General features: G+C 46.3%; 1 non-coding gene across 1 annotated transcript; it reads right to left on the minus strand.

Moving 5' to 3' along the window:
* Positions 1–6,827: 6,827 nt before the first annotated feature.
* trnal-uaa (transfer RNA leucine (anticodon UAA)) lies at positions 6,828–6,909 on the minus strand. Its single transcript has one exon. It is a non-coding gene; the product is annotated as a tRNA-Leu (tRNA).
* Positions 6,910–7,266: the final 357 nt, after the last annotated feature.

The following is a 7,266-nucleotide window of genomic DNA, read 5'->3' on the forward strand; positions in this document are numbered from 1 at the left end:
CTTCCCAGAACGCCAACTGTCCTCTATCAGTTTTACTTTGCCAGATTATAGACTGGGACATTCATTATGGCGACATGGGAACAGTCTGATCCCACCCACTACAGACACACCCATGTCACTGGGAACCAGCTCTCCTCCAACCGGGACCATCTCCCTTCGAGCCTCCCAGTGTCTTGTGTGGTCCCGAGTTATTTCATTGATCTAGAGTCCAGATGAGATTTGTATTTCTCATGTAGAGGAACGAGAATTCTTTCAATGTCTCCGATCAGTTCATGTGGTGTCCTCTTAAAGAAGGGGAAGGTGTCTTGACTGTTTCTGCTCAGCCCGACAGTTCGCCCTTCTTCATTCTCCTCTGATTCCATTTCCCAAAGAGTTCCCGAAGATTCACAAAGCTGGAAACTGTGTTATACGGGATGCGCCTTTAACATTTGTGCGTCTGCCAAGTGACAATATTTTCCCAAAATCTCTTCACAATCCTCTGTCTGACACCGTGTCCAGGGATGAGAAGTCCCGTTTTGTGGAGAGATTCCCGAGGCTGGTGAGTTTCTCTTTGGAGTAAAGATGGTTAACCAGCAATTTCCTGCGGCTGTTTATAATGATGGGAGTGGGAACCGTGGGCATGGGCACTTTGACGGGCAGGAGCAAGTGTTGACCCTGACCAGAGGCAGTGAACAGAGGGACTGGGATTAAAGGAATCTAAGAAAAAGCAGCACTTCTGGGCAGTACATTCAGAGAATATTGCAGGAGCTCGATGGGTCTAGCAGTATCTGTGAAAAGGGAAACAGAAATAACGGTTGGAGTGTGGTATATTTCTGATTAAGAACTCGAGCAGCCTATGTCTAATCAAATAACTGGCCTGACTTGCTGACATGGGATTTCTGAAGGTTGAGCGAGAATGTGCCCTACAGGATGTTGTTCAAGATCCAATCGACAGGATTCGACCCTGCATGGGGAAACGTCAATGAATTACTAATCCATCGCCTTAATCACTCTGCCCCAAATGCCCTTGCTTACACGTGGCTTAATATTTCTTCTAGAATGGAGAGTTGTAACCGGAAACACCAGTATTTGGCTTGTCCTGTCCGCAGCATGACCCCAGTATTCGCTGTCACCCTCTCTTGGTTCAGAACGGAGGAGGATGCTGGGAGATCAAGTTGAATGACACCCACATTGCTGAGAGGTAAAGTGGATGGGAAGGATCCATTTTCATGTGGATAAACACAGCAGTGAACCGAGTGTCCTTGTGTTTGACTAGCACTTACACCGCCAGCTGAATTACAGCCATTGAAGTGCTCTTGAAGAAGACTCTCCATTGGCAAATCTAATGTGCAAAATCTGCTCTAATTGGTTAATCAGATGTGAAAACATGTTTTTTTTTCAAATGCTCACAGCTGGCAGTAGAGAGTGTAGATCTACCTTCAGGGGTTCATTCTGCTCGGATTTACACCCAGGATAATGTGGGGCTAGAGGGCCTCATCACAGCGGAAGGGGTCAAACATTGAAGACTCTGATGGGGAGGATATTCTCTCTATGAGAGGGGAGCAAATCAGTGGAATTCTTTCCAACTGAGGTCCCTCAAGTCTGAGATAGACAGACATTTAGTCAATTCACCATCAAGGGCCAGGGAGATAAGGCTGAGAGGGGGAGTTGAGGATTAAACAAATCAGCCCGTGATCTCATGGAAAACTCGCCGACTTGATAGTCGAAAATGCTTCCAACTGCTCTAATATCTTTGCTGTCAGTTGGAAGATGCTAAATCCCACTGTAAACGAAGGAAAGCACAAAGTTAGGAAGAGATGACTGCAGTCAACGGAGTCACAATTATTTATTGTTAGGAAAATCAAACTGTCAATTTCCCAGATTTCTTTGCTAACGTGGGCGGTAGAGTTGATCAAGGGAGCTGGTGATTTGAGTGTTCTTGGATATGAAAAAAATAAAGGTCAGTGACATTTGTTTTCTGGCAAAACACATGGCCTTTCCTGATGCTCACAATGAAAGAGATGGTTTCCATGAAAAGACAGAGACTAAGTCACCTGTAAAGTAATCGATGGCCAAGATATGACTCGCGATGTTCTATGGGACATATGTGATTTATTGATTATTGTTCTCCAAACTTCCTTCACAATGGAACCGGGAGTGGTAGCGGGGAAATTTAAACCCAACCATGATTATTGCCATATTTTATCACTCACACACTATTTATTTCTTGTCCGTTTTATTTTACATTGTGGGTACTGCGAGTGGGCTTGTAAACTGCATCTGCTGGTGAGTTCTTTCCTCACTATTCCTAATCTCTTCCAAAACACATTCCGCATTCTTATCTCCTGAATGAAGGTAATCTCTAACCATTGTACAAGTGTCACCAAAATCTCTGCATTTTACACGCCTCTGTATGTCATCTCCCAATATTAATTGACACTTTACTGTGTTGAAATTGTGCATAATATGAGAAAAACAAAAAAGAGACTGGTGGACCTGGGTTTCCAACGCACGTTATTGCAGCTAAACCGCAGATGACTGCCCACAATCCGATCATGGAAACACACACCGATCCATCAGGCAACACAGAATAAGTTCAGCACTAGAGGACATGTCAGGATCAGCACCAGAAACACAACAGAAATATTTCTGTGCGCTGCTATGTTGGATGGATTTCTCAATGAGCAATCGAGAGTGACATGTGTTCCATCAGGAGTGACGTCACACCCGGAAGTAACCAGTGTCACAGACGGTCATGTGATCCAAGTTCCAAGCCCCGGAATCCGAGACACTCAGTGCCCTGTGGACAGCTCCAAGGAACAGCCGTCCGTGGAGTTTATGGGTTAGTTGTACTTTATGAATGCAGCTCGCTAGGTGTTGGCCTGTTTCTCCGATATAGTGTTTCATGCAGTCGCTGCGTGGAATCTACACAACCACGTTTGTACATGATGGGTATTGGCTGTTGTGTTCTGGGGAGTTTTGTCTGAGTGAGGCTGTCGGTTTGTGTGCTGTTGTAACCCAGTGTGTTCAGAGGAGTCTGACTGTCAGTTCCCAGCAATCTATTTTAATAAAGGGGAGTATCCTTTTCAAATTGCCTGGTGACATCTCCTCGTTGCGAATTTCGTGTGCCAGACATCTGGGAATGAAATCGTGGGGATATCCATTCTTGGCAAAGAAATTGTGTGACAGTCCCGAATTGTCACGGACCAGCTGTCCCGAGCAGCAATCCGTCCAGACGGCAAGGTTTGGTGAGAACAGCACAATAGTAATAGGACAGGGCAAACAGAAGGCAGACAGAGAATTTCTAGAAGCAGGGCACTCATCCGCGGATTCCAGCAATAAACAGATTCATCTGGACCCAGTCTGTAACCCCAAAAACAGGAAGGAGCGGGAATGAAACCAAATCAATTCCAACTACCACAGGACAGCAGCGCTTCACAACAGACTTTGCAGCCCTGAGGATGGCACCCAGAAATGTGAGGAAAATGCTGCAAACCATCTTCCCAGCTCGGCCAAACATTCCAACACCAACTCCAGGAGGTACACGGGCTCCACATCTTTCTGCTCCAAAACGCTCCGGTTTTCTACAGCAGAGTATTCTACCCTGAACCCCCGGGAACAAGGTGAGGATGCCAACCCGTACACGGCCAGGAACGGCAGTGAGAGCGATGGTAACAGCTGCCATTGTCGTATGGACAGCCACAAACACTCCCTTTGAAAAGAACTTTGTCCATATGAAAGTCTGTGCAGCAGTATAACCCGGGGCCCAAACAGACTGTGCTGGGGATTTATATTCCAGACAATTTACGGTGGGCAGCGTTTTCCCTGAAAGTGAGTGGAGATTGATATTTCATTGCTGATGTGAAACCAGATCCTACACTGAATCTGCTCGCCGGTTTTTGTTGCTGTGGTGAAACGGTGGGCAATCACGATATGAAACGTTGTTCTAGCTCGCTGGTTTCCTTCATTACTGTCCTGGTCAGGGAGGCTGGGGATTGGTCCTCTCCATCAGATGGAGGTACCAGCGCATTGTTGTCCCAATTTAATCAAGAATGGAATTGGTCATCTTCATTTCTCATGGTTCATTGTTGTTCTGTTTTGTTGGATGTTACTTGAGCACTTTCTGGGACTTGACAATGCATTAAAGCTGCAGTCTGTTTGGAAGCACGGTTTGGAATCGTCTCGCTGACATTTGTGTGAGCAGTACATGACATAGACGACTCTCACTCCCTCAAAGTCAGCATGCCAGTGCGTCTGGGAATGGTTCCGCCTTTTCTGTTTTGCTTCTGTCCCAGGCTAAGAGCTGTCAGTTTTTGGATTCGCTGGAGTGCTGAGGGGGTAACAAAATTTGCGTGGTATTTTTCTTCAGGCCAAACTCCACCTCCAGGAAAAATAGCCAAACGCACTGAGTAACAAACAGCACGCATTTTTTAGCGAATGGTCTATTCAAGCTGGTGTCAGCTTCTGGAGCGTCTCAGAGTTGCCAAGCACGGAAACAGACCCTGCTATCTAACTCGCCACTGCTAAACAGATAACCGAAATTAATCTAACCAATATTTGCAAAAAATTGTCCCCTAATCTCTCCGAACCCTTTGAAATGTTGTGAGCGCAACAGTCTCTGCCCCTAAATATGTCAATTCATTCTGTACACACGAAAATGTCTGTGTTCAAAACAAGTGTCCTTCACATCCCCTTTAAATGTTACTGTTCTCACATTAAACCAATGTTATCTCGATCTGAACTCATGTGCCTTGTGAAAAATTACTCCCTGACTGTATTCTCTGTCTGTCTGCCTCATGTCTTTATAAAATTTTGTCAGGCCATTCCTCAGCCCTGAAGCTCCAGGGAAAACTGTCGAAGCCAATTCAGCTTCGTGCTAATGTCCAAACAGTGCAAACCTTGCAAACCCTTTCAAATAGTTTCGAAATTGCACCACAATCGTTACTGAATGCGCGATTTGTTCGTGACTGAAATGAAGCGATGCTGAAACACGAGTAATGAGAATTTTGACAATCGCTTCCTGTTAGGCAGCGTGGCCGAGTGATCTGCGGCTTTGGATTTGCACTTCAGTCTCGATCGAGTCGCGGGTTCTAGATTCACCGCTGTTTTGCTGCAGGCACATGAACATTGCAGGCCCTGCCACGTTTTAGTTTTTGTGTTTGCAGCTGCTCAGGCCTCTGATCCAGACTGACTCTGAAAACAGTGTGAGCCCTTGCAGTCGAAGCCTCCTCAACCACTCTGCTTTCGGATATATGCGTAGCCAGTTTCTGTGTCTCAAATAGTCAGTACGTTTGTCTGGAAGTTTGGTGTTTCGAGCCAGCCCTTCGTACCGAGCTTCAATTATTCCAGTTCAAGCATTGAGACCAACCATGTCCCGACACTGCAACCACGAGAACTCACCCGAGTATGCAGCTGGATGTGGCCCCAATCTCTCCAAGGTCCCGCTGCCAACTGAAAGCGGCTACTGCAGCTTCAATAAGCGGCTTCTTGCTCAGCTCTGGGACACAGCACATGGAAAATCCTTCCCCAGGAACGGCTCTTCCCGTGTGAAAGGGACAACCATTCCACTTTAAATTGGACACGGCTTCAGAGGATTGTTCCTGTTCTTGGAACGTTTCATAAACAAAACTCCTGTCTCGCAAATAAGAAGTGGGAAAAGTTGTTGGCAGGAAGAATAGAGAAAGTGTTGACTGTGAGGACTCTGTCTCGTCAGCAGGTGGGATTCCTTACACTCCAAACAGGAATGATTGGGTTTCCTTAGGGAATTTCCCAATTGATTGGTTGATTTCCCAAGCGACATAAAGATGAGGATAAAAATATGCAAATATTTATATTGAGTCTTAAATCCAGAGACAAGTGCTAAATAGATAATAATGTTCTGAAGGAACAATAGCTGAGAAATGGAAAGTGTGAATGATGACATTTGTGATTGGGAGGAATGAACTGGATCCTTGTAAATTGCAATGCCGGGTGAAATATGCTCAGTATGAAATGACACACTCATCAATCGTGAGGCAGGCCAAGCTACTTTAGTCGGTAGAGCATGAGATGCTTAATCTCAGGGCCGTAGGTTCCAGCCTCACGCTGGGCCCTTTCCCTCCTTTAAAGAAATCCAGCTCTCTGCTCCCCTTGCAGTATTGTAACCCAGTGTAGGGGTTGGTTTGGACACGTCGATCCGACTGTGTTTGATCACACCTCGGTTTCTGAGTGAAAGCTGTCTCCACTTGCCCATAAGATGGAATCCCATCTGCTGACGAGACAGAGTCCTCACAGTCAACACTCTCTCTATTCTTCCTGCCAACAACTTTTCCCACTTCTTATTTGCGAGACAGGAGTTTTGTTTATGAAACGTTCCAAGAACAGGAACAATCCTCTGAAGCCGTGTCCAATATAAAGTGGAATGGTTGTCCCTTTCACACGGGAAGAGCCGTTCCTGGGGAAGGATTTTCCAGGTGCTGTGTCCCAGGGCTGAGCAGGAAGCCGCTGATTGAAGCTGCAGTAGCCGCTTTCTGTTGGCAGCGGGGCCTTGTAGAGATTGGGGCCACATCCAGCTGCAGACTCGGGTGGGTTCTCGTGTCGGGACATGGTTGGTCTCAATGCTTGAACTGAAATACTTGAGGGTCGGTGCTAACGGCGGGCTCGAACCAGCAAACTTCCAGCCAAATGCACTGACTATTTGAGATATGCAGATATCCGAAAGCAGAGGGGTTGAGGAGGGCCCGACAGCAAGGACTCACACTGTTTTCAGACTCAGTCGGAATGAGTTGACCTGAGCAGCGGCAAACACAACAACAAAAACACAGAGTTGTAGCTCTGTTCAACTGCCTGTAGCATAACAACCGCGATCTCGGTAGCAGTGGGATTCGAACCCACGACTCGATAGAGACTGGAGCTTAAATCCAGCGCCTTAGACCACTCGGCCACACTACCACAGAGGCGCAGTGTGCCAAAATCTCATTACTAGCGTTTCAGCATCGATTCACTTCAGGCACGAACAGATCACGCATTCAGTAACGAACGTGGTGCAATTTCGAAAGTATTTGAAAGGGTTTCCAAGGTTTGCACTGTTTGGACAATAGCACGAAGCTGAATAGACTTCGACAGTTTTCCCTGGAGCTTCAGGGCTGAGGAATGGCCTTACAGAATTTTATAAAGACATGAGGCAGACGGACAGGGAAAAGAGTCAGGGAGTAATTTTTCACAAGGCACATGAGTTCAAAGCGAGATAACATTGGTTTAATGTGAGAACAGTAATATTTAAAGGGGATGTGAGGGACACTTGTTTTG

This window comes from Chiloscyllium punctatum, unplaced genomic scaffold (assembly GCF_047496795.1).
Source record: "Chiloscyllium punctatum isolate Juve2018m unplaced genomic scaffold, sChiPun1.3 scaffold_415, whole genome shotgun sequence".
In the NCBI taxonomy this organism is placed as follows: Eukaryota; Metazoa; Chordata; class Chondrichthyes; order Orectolobiformes; family Hemiscylliidae; genus Chiloscyllium; species Chiloscyllium punctatum.